Source organism: Sceloporus undulatus, chromosome 3, assembly GCF_019175285.1.
Source record: "Sceloporus undulatus isolate JIND9_A2432 ecotype Alabama chromosome 3, SceUnd_v1.1, whole genome shotgun sequence".
Lineage (NCBI taxonomy): Eukaryota > Metazoa > Chordata > Lepidosauria > Squamata > Phrynosomatidae > Sceloporus > Sceloporus undulatus.
This window is the reverse complement of record NC_056524.1, coordinates 231238445-231261981: the sequence shown is the minus strand read 5'-3', so window position 1 is coordinate 231261981 and position 23537 is coordinate 231238445. Positions and strand designations below refer to the sequence as shown.

Below are 23537 nucleotides of genomic sequence, written 5' to 3'. Positions count from 1 at the left end.
TGAGGGCCAAAAAAACTTTTGAAAACATATATGCTGGTTTTATAGAAATGTAGCAATCAAAAATGACCTCAGATTTGCTCCATTGTGTACATTTGTTTCACAACTTGTTTGGACATCTCTGTGTTGTTATATATGACTGAATGAACTCATTCTGCAATGAGTAAGAAAGGGGTCAAGGTCTTCCAATAAAACTTTCAAAACACTAATTCACTATGGGGAAAAAATCATTTAAAAGCACTAAAAGAAATTGCACTGGAACATCAGCATCCACACCTAAAGCTGAGTAACAACTGAATAGATAAAAATACTGAATTTGTGAAAGAACTGTGAGTGGTACATTTTTGTGTTTTTCAAATTCAGCTCCCAAAGATACATTAAAAAAGGATACAGCACTGAAAAAAGTTTTTTCACTGCAGGACTATCTTAATTGTACTTGCCAACAGTCTGCTAAAATGGCTTCTCAAGATGAGCTTGGAGTTGTCTACGCAGATGAAAAAAAAAACTGCTTTGCATCACATTTTCATAGTCTGCAGCCACCCTGTCAACGCCTCACAAATTGAGGTGAGATCAGCATAACCAGTCACACATTTCTCCCAGTGAACTCATTTCAGTGGAAGGGGAAAGTCCATATTGCTAACCTTTTGTATTATATTTGGTCACACGGCTGTGTCCACAAGTTTTTTCTTCTTCTTCCCATCATGCATGCAAATATTTGTATTTCTGCTTTACTGTAAGCAGCCAATTGCCTTTCTTGTCCCATGCATCTGCCTACCCACAGGATGGTTTCTATAAGTGATGTTCAAGTCATGATAAGATGACCCAGATCACTGCCCAGCAACCTGTTCCACCCATCAACACCCCCAACCCCAGGCTCCACAGTGATGCCGCCTCAAAGGATCGGGCCACACAAACAATTATTCAGATTTTCCAGGAAAGTGTGAGGTAAAAGGCAGGTTTTTAAAAATTGGATTAAAGACCTCAGACATAAAGAAGAACCACATTTCAAGCAAATGTCAAGAATGTCGTGTCCTGCTCACATTAACTATGAGATGAGTATTATTTTTTTTCAGTAGTGTAAAGAAGCTCTTAAAAGAACCGTTCATCCATTAAATCCTCTGGCTCCAAGAAAGAAGTGTCTATATAGGTGCCACAGGTTCTTTCCTGGGCCCAGTGCTATTCAACATCTTTATCAATGGCTTGGATGAAGGAATAGAGGGCAAACTTATGAAATTTTCAGATGACACCAAATTAGGAGAAGTAGCTAATACCCCAGAGGACAGGATCAAAATACAAAATGACCTTAATAGATTAGAAACCTGTACCAAAAATAAAAAAAAGAATTTCAACAGGGAGAAATGTACGGTATTGCACATAGGCAGAAAAAATGAAATGTATTCCTATAGAATGGTGGACATCTGGCTTAACTAGATTACATTGAAAGGGATCTAGGAGTCGTAGTAGACCACAAGTTGAACATGAGTCAACAGTGTGATGCAGCATTTAAAAAAGCCAATGTGATTCTAGTCTGCATCAGTACAAGTATAGATCAAGGGAAGTAATAGAATCGCTCTTATTCTGCTTTGGTCAGACCTCACCTGGAATGCTGTGTTCAGTTCTGGATACCATAATTCAAAAAGGATGTTTGAGAAGATGGAGTGTTTCCAGAGAATGGTGACCAAAATGATGAAGGGTCTGGAAACCATGCCATATGAGGAGCGACTTAGGGAGCTGGGTATGTTTAGCCTGGAGGAAAGAAGGTTAAGAAGTGATGTGATAGCCTTGTTTAAATATTTGAAGGGGTGTCATGTTGAGAATGGAGCAAGCTTGTTTTCTGTAGGCCCAGAGAATAGGACCTGAGGCAATGGATGAAAAATAAAGAAAAAGGGATTCCACCTCAACATTAGGAGGAACTTCCTGACAGTAGGAGCTGTTCGACAGTGGAACATGGTGCCACAGAGAGTAGTGGAGTCTCCTTGTTTGGTGGTTTTTAAACAGAGACTAGACGGCCATCTGCCAGGAGTGTTTTGATTGTGTATTCCTGCATGGCAGGGGGTTGGACTAGAAGACCCCTGATTCTATCATTTATATACCTTTCTCTGTGCTATAAGGATTTTAAGGTGATGTACAATTAATTGAAATTATAAAATAATAAAACTTCAGATTAAATACTTGACAGTGAACCAATTTATAACCAATTAAGTTGCTTGAGTAAAGGTGAGCATTTTTACCTGACATCAATAAGACATCAATGTAAGTGTCAGGCAGGCTTTTCAGGGATGAAGTTCTATATCTAGGAAGTCACTGTTGAGCAAGTTTTTCCATTGTTCCTCTATAACATAACTCCAGTAATGGAGTCACCTGGAAAAGGGTCTTGGAAGAAGTTATTAAAATCATGGGCAAGTTGATCAGGGAAGAGGTATTCTTCAAAATATGTGACTCCCAAGCTATTTAGAGCCTTAAAAATCAGTATCAGCACTGTGAAGTGAACACAGAATTAAAATAAGTAGCCAGTCATTTTGTTCAAAGTTGATTTAATAAGAATAAACCTGCCCTCATCAGTCCATATTCTGGGAACCATTCTGCACTATTTCACATTTCTGAGTAGCAAAGCTCCCAGAACTGTTTTTAAGGTGTAATGCCTCAGCATTGGCAGGCAAGTGGTTATTAATTCTGACTAGTTAAATACTTGCTCGGGGGGATTACTTTTCCACTTCATTATTACATTATACTGTATATGAAGACTCTTAAAAGCACTAAGGGCCAAAACAGACTGCAGAAATAATCCATCCCAGAATTCCCTAGCACTGAGCCAGGGCAGTTACAGTAGTCTCGAAATGGATTATTTCTGCAGTCTGTTTTGGCCCAATGTCTACTTAGAGGTACCTTCCATGTTTTCAGTGTAGCTTACTCTCTAGTAAATGTTCAGAGGACATATTGTAAGCAGCCTTTACTGCTCCTGACAGGGTGCAGTGGCCATTTCTTTATCAATATTTCTTGGGAGTCCATTTTAGACATTTTATGGAGTGACTCAGTCACCTCTCACCTAATCTTATGGAAGCTTAATCCCCCTCCCTGTTCCAGGGTATATGCTGAGTACTCTTTTAGGGTAACTCACATATTATGATGTGTAGTAATGCAGCTAGGAAGTTACCAGAGTAAACATCACATTGGACAGATCAAATTTGTTTAGCAATGGCTGTAGCTGGTGATTTAGCCAAAGTTGGAAGAAAGCATTCTGTACTGCCAAGACCACCTGGTTCTCTAGAAGTACCTCCAAATGTGCACCTTTTCTTTCAGGTGCAAGACCAAAACAAGACCCATATGCCCCTACACACACATGTTTACACCAACTGAATGGATAAATTGCTCATATGTCTAAATGTGTCTGATCTATTTTCATACCAGGAAAGGTGTTGCTTACTTAGAGATTGCCTTACACAGCACAGATATTGTGCTTTAAACCATGTCAGCTCATTAGGAGTAAGGGCACCACACCTAGCAAAGCTTTCTCTATATGAAGAACTTATGCAACAATGTGTTAATTATCAAAGGTTGTATCGTAAATACAATAGGCAGTTCAGAGCCTTTATCTTGACATATCTGAAGTCACCTTTTTTGTACTCAATACAATTACTCTCAATGGTGCAATATTTAACATAGTTGTACAGAAGAGCATGGCGTCACAATCATTCCTATAATGATTCAGAAATGTTGCCACACAGGTAAAATAAAGCAGGCTATTGTAGATGCATATAGAGTCATCTGCATGTATGGGTAAACAGCAGTTAGATCATTTCAAGTTGTAACACTTGAGGCAGAGATACTGGCAAGTTTAAGATTATTATTAAGATTTAATTGCTATTATAGCTTAACTTTCCTCCAGTAAGCTGAAAGTGTGCACATGGTTCTCCTCCTTTCTACTTTATCTTCATATCAACCCTGTGAAGTAGGTCAGGCTGGGAGTGACCAGTTCAAAGTTAGGTTTCAGGGTTCTCGAGGGGCCAGAAGCTAGTTTCCTCAAGTCCTAGTCCAATAATCTAACCAGCTCAAAACAGCCTACATGGCACTCCATGGCACTCTGTTCTTGCCAGATATTGATTAGATTCAGACTGTTTTTAAGTTTAGCAAGATAGTTGCATCATGAATCTTCATACCACGCCCTGGAAATATCAAATAAATCATAGATGATACTAGAAACCTCTTAATCTTTCTGCCTTCATATCTCTTGTTTGTTGTTGTGTGCCGCCAATTTATAGTAACTCTAAGGCAAACCTATCATAGGATTTTCTGGGGCTGAGAGTATGCGACTAACCCAAAATTACCCAGTGGGATTTCCATGGCTGAGCAAGAAATCAAATCCTGACCTCCAGAGTAATAGTCCACCGCTCAAGCCACTACACCAGGCTGCCTCTCTCATATCTCATGTAGTATAAAATAGTCATCTGACATGATCATGTAGCACATTCCCTCCATTATGAGAAGGCAGTGGAAAAATATGTAACAGAATGGTGTGTCATGTTTCTATTGTGGAAAAAAGGATGCATAGAGCAGTTGCAGCTTGTGGTTTCTACAAACATCTACTGTGCTTCTTCTTAAGCGACCCAACCAACAGTGCAAGTGAGTTTACCCAAGGGGTGTGGCTGCTATTGCAAACACACCAGAGTTGCCTGAAAATATAATATGAGAAGGTAGATTTCACAATCTATGAAATCTACATTAGGTTTTTGTATTTTGTTTGTGCTAGGATCTTGAGGTCCACAAACCAGATCCAGATATAAAATTGCAACACAATGTACAACTTCAAGTATTTGCTGCACACCCTGAGCCATGCCCATGCATCTCAAGAAAAGTTTGGAAAAGTTAGTTTTGGAACTACACCTCACAGAATCTCCCAGCCTGCATGATTTTGTTAAAAAAAACATCAACCAAAAAAACCCCTCTCAGATAATATGCATAGGATATTACAGATCAGCGCTGAAAAATTATATACCATGGCTATGCAAATACCTGGTAAGTTTTTAAATGCTCGTTGTATTTACAACAAATAAACATTGTGTGCAGCTTTTTCCTTTTTCTCCTTAATGCAGTTTTGGCAGAAAAGAGATAGCGGAAAACACGGGGAACATATAATGTGCAGCAGGATGATTGTATAACATATATGCTTTCTGGAAGCAACTGTGGCCAAAGGCAACCAGCTGAAATAGGTTGTCGGTAAAGAACACTGGACTGAGAGAGAAGATATGAGTACAAAATCAATCATTTTGTTACTGAGAATTTTGTTGTTTGCTCGTGTTAAACTAGTAGTGTGAGTCAGAGAAACACTTGCTGTTCCAGAACAATCATCCATAAACCTGATAGTCCTACTGCGGACACCTGGTATACATCAACCCAGTTTAGACATTGAATGTGCATATGCTTTAAATAGACATGGTGGGGAGTAAACTAATCCTGCATCTCTATCATCATTTTGCTCAAGTGGAAGCAACAGGTCTGAAGATGAGAGCATATTTCTATGCCTGACAAAGCATTATAATTGAGCCAAGGCTCACAAAATCAAAGCAAAAACAGGTTCTGTTCTGTTTTGTTTTTTTAATTTAAGGGGTGAAGATGTCATTTTCCTTCCTTTCAGGTTTCCCTGTTTCCTCTCAGCTTTGTTAAAAATGTCAGCAGTGTGAAAGGGAAAGTGAATAGATGTGAATTATTAATATTGGAAAAATATTTTGGAGTGTCTTGATCTTGAATTAAGACCCATTAGCTTTAGAAAAGACCCATCCCTGGTGGGGATGACAACTGCAAAAACTTGTTAATTGAGATGGGACAATAGCTCTCTGCATTTTTAGATTCTCCTAAAGGAACTACCAGATTTACAGTACTGCTTGCTATAATAAGACAACAGGGGCCCTTCCTTTGATTTTCTGACACCAATGTCACCAGACTTTTACAGCTCTTGCAGAGAAGACACTACAAGGTTGCTGATAGCAAGAGAAACATATACTTCTGGGCCTTGCATCAGATACTGCCCAGTCCAGCCCAGTATTGTCAACACTGGCAGTCTCTATCTAGGGTTTCAAGCAGGATTCTTTCTATAGAATCTATCTGGAGATCCCTGTTCTCCTCTCCAAGTAGTAACCCCATCTTGCTAAACTTCAAAAATGAGGCAAGATCAGCAATATTCATAATGCAAAAGTGTTTAGGTTGGGAAAATGCTGGGCCTAGAAACTGGCAAAACCTCCAGCAATAATGAACTTGTTGATTATTCTGGCCTGATTAATGTGCTTGGCCCTTGCATTGCTTAAATATTTCAAAACCATGGTGTGTTGATCCTTCTGACCAAGCATACTGAACTAGGGTCCAGCAGTCCAGTGAACTGATGTCAAATGGGAATTCCTGAAATGAAGTATGCAAGAGCAAAGATGAGAAATGCAAAGAAATGAATGCCTCAGCATGGATGTCTACCAACTGGCACAGCTTCTGAAGACTTAATGGCGAGGGGCAGGAATACTGTCCTATTCATCTCCATGAGAAAAGTAATCCTTCAGAATAACTAAACATGTTCTTAGTCTGCATTTTTAAGTCCTACATTTAAGATTCACTTTGCTGATGCTGGAACCAGAACCTGACTTAGCACAAAGAGGAAAAACATAGTGGATTAATGCTGGAACTGGAAGATGTCTAAAAACAACATTCTCATTCCACCAGCTCAGGGATGAACAACTTGTAACCCACTAGAATCAGTATTGTTGGAATGTAAAACCCATCATCCCTAATCATGGTTGTACTGGCTAGGAATAATGGGTGGGTTCCGTTCAGCAACATTTGTAGGACTGCACTTACCCTGCACATGATACAGTGTTTCAAGTATTTTTAAATTAAGCTTTTAAGGTAACTATTCCCATCTCATTTGCATGACTTTCATTCTGTCAAAATCAGTCAAGCAGGTCCCACAGATTTTTCCCATTTCAAGGTGTGACAGTGGCAACCAGGATGGTTAGACAAAGGGGCTGTGCAGACAGCCCCTAAGGCTGCCCCTTTCCTAGCTTGATCGGGGCCTTGGCAACCTCATGCCATGGCCCCGATCTGGCCTTCCGAGGGTGCAAAACGGAGCCACAAAAGGCAGGTCCTTTTTGTGCCCTCAAAAGGGCGCCATAGCCACATTGGCGTGGCTATGTGGTGCTCCTTTGGTCATATGGATGCAGCACCAGAGGTGCACCAGGATGCTGTGTGCCATGTGAAGCAGCGCACAGCATCAAGGTGCCCTGGAGGGGCTGAACTGGATGTGTATCATGAGGATGCTACATCCTCGATTCTGCCCTGATGCCGGCCTTTCACACCAGTGTTTACAGGGCCAAAGTCATGAGTTGCTAAAGGGAAAAAATTGCTATATAAATGGGTGGCATATTATCAGCACTTGCAAAAGTTACTTGGACTCTTAACTTCTAGATTCCCCACCCAGTAGTAATGCTGGTGAGAGATTCTGGGAGCTGCAGTCCAAAAAAGAATTTATCTCAAGCTCTCCACACTGTTAAAACTATGTAAAATGTATCTGTTGACTAGCATGAACAGTTGAAGCTGTTGTCTCACATATCAGTGGGCTGGTGAATCTGCTCTATGTTTTAATCTATCCAAGGTATGGAATATATCCTCAAAATAAGTACAGAATCTTGGGTAGCTCCTTTACAGTTCAGACTTAAATCAAGAATGGATTCACTATCCTCGTGACATGGAAACCATCAGCCACCAGTGCAAGGAGGCAGTGAATAGGCGTGATTCCTTATCTGAATTGGGAGCATTTCTGGGGGGGGGGGGGGGGGCGTTTTGTTGAAATTTTTTTTTTCAAATCAATTTCTTTTTTCTTTTTTTTGTCTGTCATGAATTTTCACACTAAACCACAATTAACACTCAGAGCAGTTAGCTAGAGCCATTCCTGCATAACAAATGACATTATTCATCCCACAAAGTACCACAGAATCCCTTCTTCTGATATTTTAGATGCTATTTAGATGGATAGAAAGTGTGCTTTTGGCTTTAGAATCTCACCTAGCATCTGATCAACTACTGCTATGTATTTGCAATTTAAGGCAGCACAATTTTTGATTTGGCTGTTGTTGTGTACATTCAGTTCCAGTGTATGGTGTCCTTAATGTGAACCTATCACAGGGTTGTTGTTTTTTTTAGCAAGATCTGTTCAGAGGGTTTTTTTGCTATTGCCTTTCTCTGGGGCTGGGAATGTGTGACTTCCCAGTAGGTTTCCATATTTGAATGGGGATTTGAACTCCAGTCTCCAGAGTTCTAGTCCAGCACCCAAATGGCTACATCATGCTGACTTGTACTTTTTGATTAGTCCAGGTCTGTTTCAGCAGCTTTGCTAAGAGAGCTATCATCTAGTTATAAACCACAGCTGACTACATCCCTGTTTTGCAATCGAGGTCATACATTCAAATGTGTAGGTGGAAGGGCAGTTTACAGCCAGTGCTAGACAGATCTTTACTTGCTAGCAGCATATCAGCCAATAGCCCAGCCTCCGCCCATTCCTAGTCAAATAAAGATGAGGAAGGGTTGCATTCTTATTCAAGCTGCCCTTTCACCTTTTTCCTCTGTAGAAGGCAAGACAAATTCTTCTTTGAATAGGGCTACCTTATGCCTAGTTACTGCCAGAGGAAATGAGTCATAGTTAAATTTCTCCATGTGACAGGAGAAACCACATTCTCTTACTCCATCAGGTTCGATTTTTTAAGGCCAATTATTTCTGCAGTCAAAACGTGTACTTGAAAACAATGGCAACAGCACACCAGAGCTATACCAGGCAAGTTATAATAATGTCATGTACTGTAGCATCCACACAGAAAAATGCTGTGTGCACATGCACACGCAAAGTGATGTGCTCACACACAGTGTTGTACTCACACACACATCCACAGGTACACCTTTACACATCCACACCCAACACACACATACAAATCCACATGTACATTTTTACACAGACACACCAACTCAGAGAGAAAAACATAGGTACACAGATTCACAGGCACAACTTTACACATACATACACATACAATTAGCCCTTCATATCCTGGGGGATTTGTTCCAGATCCACCCCCACAGATAAGAAAAAATGTGTAACCTCAAGTCCTGTTATCCCCAATTGCTGGCAAGATGTGCACATGGCTGCTAGTGCAGCCATGTGCATGCACCTCCATTGAAAACAACAGGGCTTGCCATCTGTGGATGCTCAAATCCATGGATGGCAAGCCCGCAGATGGCAAAACCCCACTGTATATGCACTCAAATCCATATATATACTTCCTCTTACACACACATACCCCAACATGGAGATGCATGCACACACGTGTACTCACACATGCATACAAAGCATGTACACACTTTGTATAAGTGTCAAACACATGTGCCCACACAAAATAAAGATCATCATCATCAATTTCCTGTTATGTGTTGCAAGGCACTACACCATCTAAAAATCTGGCCCTCAGAGTTGGAGACCCAGCTACATTTGATCCTTTTGGTGGGCTGCAGTAGGCAGAGGAAACTGGAAAATTCCAATGTCCTTTCCTGCATGAACAGAAGTGCTTTTCACCTGTAAAAAGCCATCATCAAATAGAAAGCTCAGCAATTTCTACTGTTGTGAGAAAGCATACTCTGCTACTGCAATTGGTGCTGTTCCAATGTAATTGCACTGTAATTGCTGCTGTACTGTGGGCATATTCAAGAGGCCCTGTGTCCACTCTATTACTGGAAGTGCACATGTGGCCTTACAATTAAAACAAATGCCACTTGAAATACCACTGGGAGGATGGGGGGATTTTGCTTTGCAGCTGCAACTACCCTAGTCTAAGCTCATGGGTTGCCCTTGGCTCCAATTCCACCTGTTCTGGTCCCTGAAGACCCCCCCCCACACACACACACCCAACCATCCAAATTATTTCTTTTCTGGGTTGACATTTAGCCAAAATCCAATTGCCAATCCACGTATATCTGTGGATTTAGGTCATTTAGGTCAGGCAACAAAATAGTCTTGGTTAAACCCTGCATGGGAGGTATCTATAAGGCCGTCTAACAGGCATTTGCATTTGCATTTGCAGTGGATTGCACACTCTACTTGTACCCACTAGGGTTGACATCCATAGTCACCATCAATTGACCTCCTCCCATAACACATCATACAGAATCCTTAGTAATGGCTTTTGTACTAATTTTACTCATAAATTGTAATGGTAATAATTGTGACATAAACAACTAGCAAAATTTTAAATTATACCTTTAAATTACAATATATGCACAGTCTTAATGTATTTACATGTACATAGTTTCATGCGGGGAGCAAGCATAGCATAGTTGTTTAAGCATTGGACTATAACTCTGGATACCAGGGTTTGAATCCTGGCTCAGATTGTAAACCGACTGGGGTGACCTTGGGCAAGTCACACTCTCTCATCCTCAGAGGATGGCAAAGGCAAACCCCTTCTCAAGAAACTTACCAAGAAAACACCGTGATATGTTTGGCTTAGGATTGCCATAAGTCAGAAACGGCTTGAAGGCACACAACAACAACAACAGTTTCATGTGGTTAAAGTTATAATTTGGTAAGAGGTGATGTTTTAAAATAAATTTTAAAAGAGTTTTTAAATTTAAATTTTATTTTAAAATTTTATTATTTTTTTGTTAAAAACCTGGGGCCTCTCCTTCCTCCTCCCACTGAGTCTTGTCCCATTCATATCATCTCTTCAGTGTTTTAAGGGCGAACACCACAGCCCCTTTCTGCCAAAGGGCAGATGTTTGGGGAGGAGTGGTGTCATCCCTCCTTTAGGGTTTCATCAGATACACCCCCCCACACAGACCCGCCTCTATCTATAGCAAACTGGTTGCAACCATAAAATTGAATTTCTGATTGTGTGAATCATTTTTCTCTTACTCAGGAGGCAGCAGGATCTTTAGCAGCCATGAAAAAGCAGAATAAATACAGAATACTGTGGCATATGTATACAATACCTGGTGCCTAGGAAAATTTAAACCTGAGCCCTCAATATTTTAAAACTCATTTTGAAAATTATCTAGTAGTTACTGGGATTCCTCCCCCAGCCCACTTTTCTCATTAGCATGTTCATTTGCACATTTGGCATCAGCTTCTATTTCTAGGTACCATAAAAACAAAAGAAGTGAATTTTAGCATGAGGTAAGCACATCCTGTGAATTAGTAAGAGAGGGCACACTAAAGCAGCTGCCTGCTGCAAATTTATCTCCTTTAGATAGAAGCAATTAACTTCCCTGTTTATGTAGTAAGTAACCAGATAATACTATGTAATTACATACAATTTGCATTGCATGAAGTGGTATGGCTAATTTCCATTGAGGTTTTGCATACCATTTCAAATAATTAATCTGCTCCAAATTGTTTTTGATATAAGAAGTATGGATGACTGAGTCTGACGCAGCTAAGAAAGAGACTTTCCAGAAGAATTTTTTTCAAAGGAACTCAGTGAATTGGTTGAAGAAAAGGCATAGGATGAAGTTTATTGAAAGCAATAAACAAACAACCAAAAAAAACTTCTTCCTGTACTGTCCTTGGCAATTATGCAATAGGATTTATTAACATTTTGGTCTAATGAACAAATTCAATAGATATCCATCAACTGCATCACATATTATTCAGTGGCACATACAAGTTTGCAGTGCCACATATAAGTGACAGGGAGCTATATAGGAAATCCCAGTTCAGATTCCATCTGGTTAGCTGTTACCTGTTACTAATAACAAAATACTTGTTACTGATCTCATTTTCCCCATGTTGAAGGTGCTGCAATATTAAATTATGTTTAAAATTTAGTCAGAGATATTCTTATTTAATATCTCTGTTCTTATTTAATTTTATTTATTATTTCCTTTCTTTCCTTTCTTCGTTTCTCTGTTTTTCTGATAGAGAAGTAATAATAGGATGTATATTAAACTACTAGTTAGATCAGTGGGAATCCAAATATTTCACTAAGGTGAGGGGGTTAAGGGGGTTAGTACTAGTTATATATGTTCTTTATCCTTTTTTTTTTCTTTTTTTTCCTTCTCTTTTATTATTTCATAACTTTTTTCTCCTTTTATTTGTTCTATTGCTTTATTCTTTATTTTTTCTTAAATATAATATTTTGTTAGTGTATTATGTGATTTTGATGCTTTATATAAAATCATATGTATATTTTCATCATTATTATTCTTTTTATTTTCAGGAGCACTGGTGGTGCAGTGGTTAAATGCCTGTTCTGCAGCCACTCATTCACAAACCATAAGGTTGCGAGTGCAATACCAGAGAAGGGCTCAAGCTCAACTCAGGCTTGTATCCTTCCAAGGTCGCTAAATTGAGTACCCAGCTTGTTGGGGGCAATTAGCTAACACTTTGTAAACTGCTTAGGGAATGCTTAAATGCACTAATAAGCAGTATAGAAATGTACTTGCTATTGCTATTACTTGCTATTGCTATTCTGTAAATTTATCACACAGCCACTTACCTGCACCAGCGTTACAGATGTGAACGCACTCAGTCATGCTCTGCAATAGAGATACAGCCACTGTGTGAGAGAGGGTAAATGAGCATGTATGTGAGCTAAAGAATTGAAAGAGCATGACTGTACACACATACCTACACACACACACACACACACACATTAATGTTTCAATGGAAGGAATATTTATGTCTTAAGACATTTATGGTTATAATTTATGAAGTATCATTATTAAAGTAAATGTGGTACAACACTGTGTCACAAAGGGAGACAATCTAGTATAGTGGCTTCATTGTTGGACTAAGCCTCCAGGAGAGCAAGGTACAAATGCACACTCAGCCACAGTCACTCAATGGGTGACTTTGAGCAAGGCACATTCTGTCAACTTCAGAGGTAGGCAATAGCAAACTTCTTCTGAATGAATCTTGCCAATAAAACCCTACGATAGGCCGGGTCATCATAAGTCTGAATTGACTTGAAGGCACATAACAAGAATGACACAGGGTAGGACAAGCCAGTATGATGAGCTGTTTTTCCAAAACATACTCTGCACCTTGGGTAGCTCCTTGAGGTTCAGATTTAAACCCCTTGTGGATTTGCCACTCCACCAACTGCCATTGGAAGGCCATGGCAAATAGGCACAGTACAGAATGTGTGTTTATATGTGTGCTTCAGGTGACCTGTTAACAGATGGTGACCCCATGAATTTTTCAAGGGGTTCTTAGGCTATGAATATTCAAAAGTGGATTACCACCGCTTTTCTCTGAAATATAATCTATAGCACCTCCTATTCTTTGGCAGTCCACCATCCATGTTTCTCATCATTTTAATCCCTGAAGTACAGTGTTTCAGGGGAAAAAAATCATGCTGTTGAAATAGTTTGTTTCAAACTAGCCTTTCTTCTTTGACATTATTTTCTAAGCCTATACATTCAAATGAACTTATGGAGCCAACTGCTTTTCTGTGTGAAGCAGGAGAGTTGAGAGCCCCAATGACAAATGTTTCTTTTGCATGTTTCTCCAGCAAAGACTGCACTGACACACCCAGCCAAACACAAATAAATACTTGGATGGATGAGAAAATTTTATGGGGAAGCCCAACCCTCTTATGAAAGATATTATCTTTAGCACTATGAAAATGGATTTTCTCTCTTATCCAGACATTTTAAAATAGGTCAGCATTGAGGGAACAAAATAAGAAGTCATTTCCCATTCTGTCTTCATTCCCTTTAAGTAATGGCATAAATGAGAGATGAAGCGAATGACCTATTTGGTTGTGGAGGGCTCATGGGAACACACATAATCATTCTTTTCCTTCCCTGACAAGGTTATTTTCTTGTATCTAAATGAGTTCCTGCACCACAGTTCCAAAGGAAATGAGGCACAAAAGCACTTTAACTATAAATTATTCAGAAATATATAATACTGTAGAATTATACTGAAGTTGATAATGAAAAGAGAGAAGGCAAGTTCCCCTTACATTGTGAACTCTGAATTTTGTCAATTAATGCCACCAAGCACACTATAGAAAATAGCAAAGTTGAACCAGAGAGACCTAGGACTTTATCACATCAGCCTGCTGTCTTACCACAATCACACTAGTTGCATGATATTGTATCACACTTTTCCTTATGGTAGTGCTTTGGTGATCTATGGTTGCATGATCTGTTTTCTACACTGCCAAATGCCACCTATGTAAAAGTGTTCTCCCTCCCCCCTCCTGAAGCACAGGGCTTCCTTGCTTCTAGAAGCTATTGGGAGCTGTGGTTGCTGTTTCTCCATCCCCTCAAAGTCTGGGGCTGCTGAATTCACATTGTCACAACAGCTCAGCTCCATTGGGCCTGGCCTGGACTAAGAAAAAGAGCCCTCCCTCCAGTCCAACTGGTGCCATCCAGCCATGGAGGGAGAGATGCAGGCTCAGCTCCATTGGATCTGGCTTAGATTAAGAAGCACAGCCCTCCCTCCAGTCCATCTGCCTTGGTCCAGGCCTCAGAGGGAGAGAAGAACTGCTGGACCTGATCCCCTTCCCCACCACCATTCCCTTCTTCTTTTGTGTCATGTAATTTTAGATTGTAAACCTGAGGGCAGGTAATCATCTAATTAAAAATAATAATAGTTGTAAGCTGCTCTGAGAGCCTTTAGGGTTGAAGGGCGGGGTATAAATACTGTAAATAAATAAATAAATAAGTAGGGGGTAAGCGATTCTAGCTGCCAACTGTCTCCCTGGCTAGCTGTTGTATGAACACAGAAGCCAACTCTGGGAAGCTGTTGGCTGTATGATCACTGCAAGGGGGAAGGAGAGGGATGAGAGGAGCAGAATCATGCCCACCATCTGATTGCCTGAGAAGTGGAACTGGAATGGAAGGGATCTATTACAAAAAGGTAGTGATGGAGTAGCATTGAGACTGAGAGTCAATTGACAGGTTTTGCCCATCAAGTTATGCCAGATTAATCTGATCTCTCTCTCTCTCTCTCTCTCTCTCTCTCTCTCGATAAAATTACTATCTTGGTAGAGGAAGACAATGCTGTAGATAGAGCATATCTTGATTTCAGTAAGGCCTTTGCCAAGGTCCCCCATGATATTCTTGCAAACATACTAGTAAAATGTGGGCTAGACAAGGCAGCTGTTACATGGATTTGTAATTGGTTGACCAGCCAAACCCAAAGGGTGGTCAGCAATGGCTCCTCATCATTCTGGAGAGAAGTGACCAGCGGGGTGCCACAGGGTACTGTCCTGGGACCAGTGCTATTCAACATCTTTATCAATGACTTGGATGAAACAATACAGGGCATGCTTATCAAATTTGCAGATTAGGAGGAGTAGCTAATACCCCAGGAGAGAGCATAAAAATTCAAAATAACATTTATAAATTAGAATGCTGGGCCAACTCTAACAAAATAGATTTCAAGAGGGAGAAATATAAGGTACTATACTTAGGCAGAAAAAAATGAAATGAATAGATATAGGATGGGGGACACCTGGCTTAACAAGACTACATGTGAAAAAGATCTAGGAGTCCAAGTAGACCACAAGTTGAACATGAGTCAATAGTGCGATGCGGCAGCTAAAAAGGCCAATGAGATTCTAGGCTGCATTAATAGAACTATAGTATCTAGATCAAGGGAAGTAATATTGCCAGTCTACTGTGCTTTGGTCAGGCCTCACTTGACCAAAAAGGATGTTGAGAAGCTGGAGCATGTCCAAATGAGGGTGACCAAAATGGTGAAGGGTCTGGAAACCATGCCTTATGAGGAGACACTTAGTGAGCTGGGTATATTTAGCCTGGAGAAGAGAAGGTTAAGAAGTGATATGATAGCCCTGTTTAAACATCTGAAGGGATGTCATATTGAGGATGGAGCAAGCTTGTTTTCTGCTACACCAGAGAAGAGGACCTAGAACAATGACTGCAAGCTACAGGAAAAAAGTTTCCACCTCAACATGAGGAAGAACAGTAAGAGCTGTTCCACAATGGAAGACACTTCTTTGGAGTGTGGTGGAGTCTCCTTCTTTGGAGGTCTTTAAACAGAGTCTGGATGGCCATCTGTCAGTGATGCTTTGACTGAGATTTCCTGCATGGTAGGGGGTTGGACTGGATGGCCCTTGTCTTTTCCAACTCTATAACTCTATAATATGATTCTAAGAAAAAACGTGGACTGCTGTAACAGGTAGCATGCAGGGCAGCAGCAGAACAGGCACAACATCATGTGATAAGTATTGCCCAAAGACACTTTTATCCTATTAAAATTCTGCTTTTTAGCATCATGTGGTAAATTATTCATATTAAGATTTATTTATAAAGCACTGTAGGTTTACACAGGGCTGTACATACGATCAATAAAAATAAATAAAATAAAATAAAGTCCCTAGAGAGAAGGTGAGAGAACGGAGCTGAGTTGGGGGTATTTTCCTGGATATTTGCTGTAGGGCAGTGAATTTGTAGCCTGTAGGCATGTACTCTTTGTCTCCAACCTTGATTAACTTGAACGTGTCTAAATAAATCTAGTACAATACAGTACAGTACTGTAAAGACGTACCTCTTCCAGGGGAAAACAAATCCTGGTAAATGCTGCTCCTAGGACTTCTCACTACTCACAGAAGTCTTGTGACCATAACAATATTTTTACATTCTGGTGGAATACAGTGGAGAAGTTACACAGTCCTGCAAGGGATCAGATGCAAGAACCTTATTATTTACAGTATCCAACAGTGTCACTTTCACCACATCAAAGACCACTTTTAGAACTAGAGTGACGAATGAGAATAACACCTGTGGAAGATCATGCATTTCCCACAGGATATCCTTGACTGGATTTTATACATTTTTCTTTAGTGTGAATAAACATTGTGGCAGTTTTGTACTTGCCCCATTCACATCTCTCATGTTCATACTCTCTTCCTCTGCCTAGCCTGCCCACGTACACTTTTGCTTTATCTCCTCTAAATGGATGACTCATAAACTGCAGCTAGTGCTAAATGCAGCAGCAAGATTGATGGCGCAACTGCCATATAGGCAGCACAGAGCAGTGGTCTTAAAGGAGCTGCAGGGGCTGCCAGTGTGTTTCTGCCCTGAATTCAAGGTGCTGGTTTGTTTGTTTTCTAAATCAAAGCCTCAAGGGACTACTTTATTTCAAAATATACCTGTGCATGGTTTTAACACTTTGTTGTTGTTGTAGTTTTTTTAGTCATTTTAACAGTTTGTATGTTTATATATTTTTATATTTTTCAAATTATCAATGTTTTTTAAATCTGGAAATGTTTCAAAGTCCAAAGTCTAAAGCATACTCCAGAAATAATCCAGTTTGAGACTGCTTTAACTGCTCTGGCTCAGTGTTAGGGAATCCTGGGGATTGCCGTTTATTGTGGCTCCAGAGCTCTCTGAAAGAAAAGGCCAAATGTCTCACCAAAGTACAGTTCCCAGATTTCATAGCACTGAGCCAGGGCAGTTAAAGCAGTCTCAAACTGGATTATTTCTGCAGTGTGTTTTTTGTATCAATCTTGCCCTGAAATCCCATAATAAAAAGAGTTTTGGAAGAGTTTTATAAATCACATAAAATGAATAAAAAGCATGTTACTCTCTGCCCTTAAAGAAACTTTTCTACTAGCAATTTACTCAAGGGGAAATTAATTGAGATACAGCAATTTTAGCTTCTTTTGGCTGAGAGGGATGCCGGACCCTTCCATTTAGGACTTTGCAACAGAGTTAATACAGGAAAGGAGAGCAAGGTAGAAACAAACAGACTTTTGCAGTAGGCACCAACATGACGTGGTGTACATCAGATCCTAATGCAAATGCCTGGTCCCCAGCCAGACTGCTCCCAATCCAGCTAAAATATAGTTTATTAACTCAGCTCTGCCTCTGTCCAAGTCACCATGAAATGTGAAAGCTGCAGGTCATCTAAAACATTGACATCCTTTGCTCAAAATCAGAATCACCAGTAAGTGGGCCAGTAATATCTTGATTCACATCAAACAGTAGCACAAGTCAGACATGTGAGAAGAACTTGAAAAGGGGTGGCAGTTACCTTTCCCTCTACTTGATCCCAAAACTCAGGTGCAAATGAATTTCACTCCATGACAATCAGTTAGTGATGACTGGTACATCACAGCCTCCCTTTGTCTAACTCACAGCTGCTTTCTGGCACAGGGACAGCCTTGCGTTGGCACACTGCTGTATGATGCCTGTTAACAGAAGTGTTTCTTTGGTAAAAAAAATTTGGTGCAGTTTCTGGAAACAAATTTGAAACTTGTGTATTTTCTCTAAAAGGAGATACACAAGTATGCAGCACCAATCTTTCTCTAGTAAATTCTCACCTGCCTCTACGGAGACAAGTTAGAAGCCTACATTACCCCCAAGTTGCTCAAGGGACATTCTCGGAGGCAAGGGTTATTATAAACTGAACTTTCTTTGTGCATAGAAGTGAGGCAAAGCTTTCGCAGCAGGAGATCCAGACATACATGGAGTGGACAGGTGCAGATTTAATTAGACACATAGTATCACAAGTGATAAAGCAGATAAATAGGTACAGATACACACCCTACTGGTGATGACAATAGCAGCAGGCCATGGACCTGAACATGGAGATTTGTGTATGTGTGTGTGTGTGTTTGTAGTTCAGGAGAGAGACCTAAATTTCTCTAGGAAAAAAAATTACCAAATTACAAATTCCAGGATTCAGTAAGATTATTTATTTATAACCCATCTTTCTTGTTGGTGTCTTTTTAGATTGTAAGCCTGAGGCAGGAACCGTCTAATTAAAAAGGGACTTAGTACAGTGCTGTATAAATTTACAGCGCTTTATAAATAAAGTTAATAATAATAAATCAACATGAGACTCAAGGTAGTTGCAACAGAATAAAGCAAACTAGAGATCACAATTAAAGATAAAAAATAATTAAAAATCAATATAAAATCTTATCATATTAAAATTCATTAATCTTTAAAAGTATCAACAACATTTTTAAAATAATGAAACCATGGATGAAAGGGTGAAACCATGGGGGTCATTCACACTATGTTATAAATCAGTTTGCAAACTGGTTTAAACGTGGGTCATTTACACTGGATCAGTTTTTCCCAACCCGAATTGGGGTGAGCTGGTGCAAATCCCCCTTAATCTGTTTTTTTTTTTTCAAAAAGAGGATTTCAGCAGTTTTTGGAAAAGAACCAGTCTTTTCCTACCAGCCACAAATGAGAACTTGCTTGCGATTTGATTCTGAGCAACGGAAGGAGGGGGTTAATGCACAGGGGGAGATCATGCCCACTTTTGCTCTTTCCGTGCCAGCCAAAGCCAAAGCCATGAAGTGGGTTCTTCCTGAGAACATCATCACTGTCCTTCCCCTCCCCCCAAAAAAAATAAAAATAAAATGGTAGTTTATGCACACCTTTGAAACTGAATGGTTGCAGTAGACAGTTCCTTTAAATACTCACATCATCAATATAACAAAGGTGTGTATGATTTGATTGACTTTTTTAAAAACACCTATCAGTGGGGCTGAAAGTAAGAGGTCGTTTTTCCTCAGAAATAAAACCACATCAGACACTGGTCCTAAGTTGGTGCAAACAAAGCTCTTGTACACATATTGTACCCTACATTTAAATCCTTGGGGGTTTCTTGCCTGAGAGAGTGTGACTTCTCCTAAGGTGAACCTATCCCAGTGTTTCATGGCAATGTTTCTTCAGAGGGGCTTGCCATCGCAATAGCCACCGCTACCATGTTTTGCGGGGCATCTTGCCTTTCTGTGGCTCGTCAAACCCCCTCCCTCCAAAAAGAGGCTAAACTTTAGGGTCTTTCAGTGCCACAAGTCCCTCCCTCGGAGCCATGGAGTTCCTGTGGGGCAGTGCCTGGAGGAGGTGGCCGTGAGCCCTCCAACCTCCTTACCTGCCTCATTGTTTCTCCCTGGAGTCCAGGGGGACCTGAGGTCCCCACCACAGGGGGGGGGGGGGGTGAATCTACCAAATACTGAGGAGGGATGGTAAACACCCCTCTGCCATTAGTCCATTTCTTCCAGAATGATGCAATTCAGATCAGTCATTTCTAGTTGTTGAATAAATTTTGGAATCGATTTTTTTCAAAAGAACCACCAAAGAACTAGTGTCAGAAAAGAGTGGTTTTTTTTGCATTTGCCTCACTTCATAGCAATTGAAGCCAATCACAGTAGGATCAGAACCAGTTTAAAATGGGAATTATGATCATATAATCTGATCAGCAATTTGCTTTAAATCATAGTGGGAATGTGGCCATAGTGGGAACTTTGATTTAGTACTGCATCATCAATTCTCCCCAGATCTCCATAGCACAAAAACGAAGTGTGAATGGGGCCCATGACAGCTAAAGTGGTATCAAACTGCTATAATCAAGCCCTGTGAATACACCCAGTTTGGGCTGCAAAAGGGTCCAACCCCTGTCCCTTTTCACCAGGCTTCTGAATCTCCCTCCCCCAAAAGGTAATCAGATGCCGTTTTCCAAGACATATCCTACATTTCAACTTTCTGTCCAGGAGGAATGCCAAAATGTCCTCCATTCTGAGCATGGCTAAGAAGCCTATTCAGTAGCACCATGTTTGCTGTTCCCATTCAAGAGAAGTGTCTACTTGGCAGCCTATCTTCATTGAAAGAGGGAGATAGGATGGAGCCTTCTCAAGTTCTTTTTTCCTAGGAGTAGCAGCAGACAAGACTTGCCCCCAGGGTTCAGGGCCTCTTTGCTTCTCAGAGGTAAAAGGACACTGAACATGTTAGGCAATGGGCTCCTTGAAGACATAGTGCAAACGTTGAAAGGGGTTTTCCTTTAATTTCAGCACAATGGACAAATGAAAGGAATAATTTAAATGTAAATTCAGTCATGGGTTTGTTGCTTGTAAAGTACAGTTTAAAGCATTTGTTTTGCTCAGAGTTCTATAAGTATATTGCAAACCAACAAGGTGTTTAAATGAAGATAACTTCAAAGATCAGATAACTTTGGCCAAGTACATAATAAAATACAGTATATGTAATATAGCTGCAAATAGACCACATAAAATTTATTTATTTATTTATTTATTTATTTGGAGTATACCCCACTCTTCAGCCACAAAGGGTCTCAGAGCAGCTAAGTATATCAATACAGTCATCCCTCCATTTTCATGGGGGATCCATTCCAACCCCCCCCCTGCAAAAATGGAAATCCACACATGTTCAAGCCCAATTGGCTTGAATGGCTGCATGCACCATCTTGCCGGTCCACTAAGGACCAAGATCACAGACTCAAAGTCTGAGAAAATGGAAGGAGGACTGTATTAATATATTAATAATATAATATAATATATAAATTAGTATTTTTTAACTTTTATTTTGTTATATCCAACATGTTTTCTTGAATTTCCTACATTTTATGGTGCCTTGCACTCCTTTGTGATTATGACATCGTCTTGATCTATGGGGAGAGACAGGTAAGAAATAAATATTAGTAGTAGTAGGAGTAGTGGTGTAAAGGTAAAGGTTTTCCCTTGACACTAATGTCTAGTTGTAACTGACTGTAGGAGGTTGTGCTCATCTCTGTTACTAAGTAGAAGAGCCAGTGATGTCCGAAGGTGACTCCACTAGTCATATGGCCAGCATGACTGCACTGAGTACTGTTACCTTCCTACTGAAGTGATACCTATTTATCTACTTGCATTTGCATGCTTTTGAACTGCTAGGTTGGCAGAAGATGGGACTAGTGACAGGAACTCACCCCATCATGCGGTACTTGGGCCTTGAGCTGCCGACCTTCCAATCATCAGAATTGGTGTCTTAACCACTAAGCCACCCTTAGTAGTAAATTAGTAGTATTATCTGGTCACCCTGTCCTTCGGACATCACTCTCTCTTGCTTACCCAAGGCAGAAGTGCCCATCGGTGAAGATATGCTGGGTCAGCTCCTGCCCAGAGGTCCTCCTTTTCCAGGACATGTCCAGTAAAAATTCCAAACCACCCTCCATTTTCAACATGACTAAGAAGCATGGATTTATATTTCTCTGAATGTTTTTATCATATATTTTGTCATGACCAACATTTTCTTGAGGAGCCTTGTCCTCCTTTGCAGTTAGGACATCTGGTTACCCTGTTCCAGCCCTTTGACCTCAGCACCTCGGCTGCTCCTCCCAGGTGTAAAGTGCTCCCATTATCTTGTGCCCATGTTGGAAGCACCGCACAGCCTTGCCAGAACTGTCCAGTACCTGCCCATCATCAGCAACAATGACCTGGTCCAACTTCTCCAGCCACTGAAGCTGCTGTCTCCCAATCTCTCTGGCAATATCCCCTCTAGAAGGAGGCAGGGATAGCCTGTCGGCTGCCAGGAGCAAAGAAAGGAGGCTCAAATCAAACAAACAGGGGAGCGTCTGGTGCTTCAAATAAATCTTGCCTTGCAGCAACATGAATAGCTTATGCTAAATACTGAGAAAGCTGTTGATAGTTTGTCAAAGTGAAGAGGGGGAAACAAAAGTATTAGAAGTAGCAGAAATTGATAAATTAACATTTATTAAGAGCGAGAGCAGAGAAACATTTTTGAGGGAGACACTGGAATTAATTGGTGGAGTATCAGAAAACAACAGAAGGGGATTTAATGAGTATAGGATCTGGGGAGTGAAAACTGAGATATTTTATAATGAGAATTGAGCAGATGTATAGTTATAATATTCTGTCTTGTAAACTGATAGAAGTACAAATTGACTGATTTGTTGTTGTTGCATGCCTTCAAGTTATTTCTCACTTATGGCTACACTACCACAGGTTTTCTTGGCCAGATTTGTTCAGAGGAGGTTTGCAACTACCTTCTCCCGAGGCTGAGAGCATGTGATTTGCCAAAGGTCATCCAGCGGCTTTCATGGCTGAGCTGGGAATTGAACACTGGTCTTCAGAATCATAGGAAACTATCACATCAGGGAAATCAAGGAATTAAAAACGCATTTTCTCAGGAAAGTTGCACAACTGTGGAGAAGATTTTCAAACAACATCATGATCTAAGACAGTGGTTCCCAACCTGTGGGTCGGGACCCCTTTGGGGGTCGAATGACCCTTTCACGGGGGTCGCCTAAGACCATTGGAAAACACCTATTTAATTACAGTTATGAAGTAGCAACGAAAATAATTTCATGGGTTTGGGTCACCACAACATGAGGAACTGTGTTAAAGGGTCACAGGATTAGGAAGGTTGGGAACCACTGATCTAAGAGGACTTATCCTGGGAAGAACCAGGAATGCCCCATGAATGGTTTGTTGCTGGAGCATTCCTGGTTCATCCTGGGATATGTCCTCTCAGATCACAATGTGTGTGAAAATCTTCACTGCGAGCGCACAACTTTGAATCCCCTGATTTCCCCTCCCCATGTGATAGTCTCCTGAGTCCAGCACAAAATCTCAACACCATACTGGTTTTCAAACTGACTGATATTTAGCTGGTATTATAGTGGTTATATGATGCTGGAGACCAAGGTTTGATTTCCAGTTCAGTTATGGAAACCCACCTTGGGAAAGTCACACTCTCTCAGCCTCAGGGGAAAGAAATGGCAAACTTCTCTC

General features: G+C 40.5%; 1 protein-coding gene and 1 long non-coding RNA gene across 2 annotated transcripts in view; both read right to left on the bottom strand.

Moving 5' to 3' along the window:
- The window catches only part of SGPP2 (sphingosine-1-phosphate phosphatase 2), a 102619-nt gene that overhangs the window by 68040 nt on the left and 11042 nt on the right, over window positions 1-23537 (bottom strand).
- LOC121925196 lies at window positions 1277-22277 on the bottom strand. Its single transcript, XR_006102815.1, has 4 exons — window positions 21366-22277; window positions 16538-16662; window positions 12510-12569; window positions 1277-1743 (listed from the first exon to the last, which is right to left on the bottom strand). It is a non-coding gene; the product is annotated as an uncharacterized LOC121925196 (long non-coding RNA).